This window comes from Arachis duranensis, chromosome 10 (assembly GCF_000817695.3).
Source record: "Arachis duranensis cultivar V14167 chromosome 10, aradu.V14167.gnm2.J7QH, whole genome shotgun sequence".
Lineage (NCBI taxonomy): Eukaryota > Viridiplantae > Streptophyta > Magnoliopsida > Fabales > Fabaceae > Arachis > Arachis duranensis.
The window spans coordinates 27977584-27977904 of record NC_029781.3 but is presented as its reverse complement, the minus strand read 5'-3'; positions in this window follow the sequence as shown (position 1 = coordinate 27977904).

Genomic DNA, 321 nt, shown 5'->3' with positions numbered 1-321 from the left:
TTGAAGCTTCTATGTGTAGAGACTTTTCTTGGAGTTAAACACCAGCTTTTGTGCCAGTTTGGGCATTTAACTCCCATTTATGTGCCAGTTCCGGCGTTAAACGCCGGGCAATCTTGAGCTGATTTGGAACGCCAGTTTGGGCCATCAAATCTCGGGCAAAGTATAGACTATTATATATTTTTGGAAAGCCCAAGATGTCTACTTTCCAACACAATTGAGAGCGCGCCAATTGGGCCTCTCTAGCTCCAGAAAATTTACTTCGAGTGCAGGGAGGTCAGAATCCAACAGCATCTGCAGTCCTTTTTCAGCCTCTGAATCAGA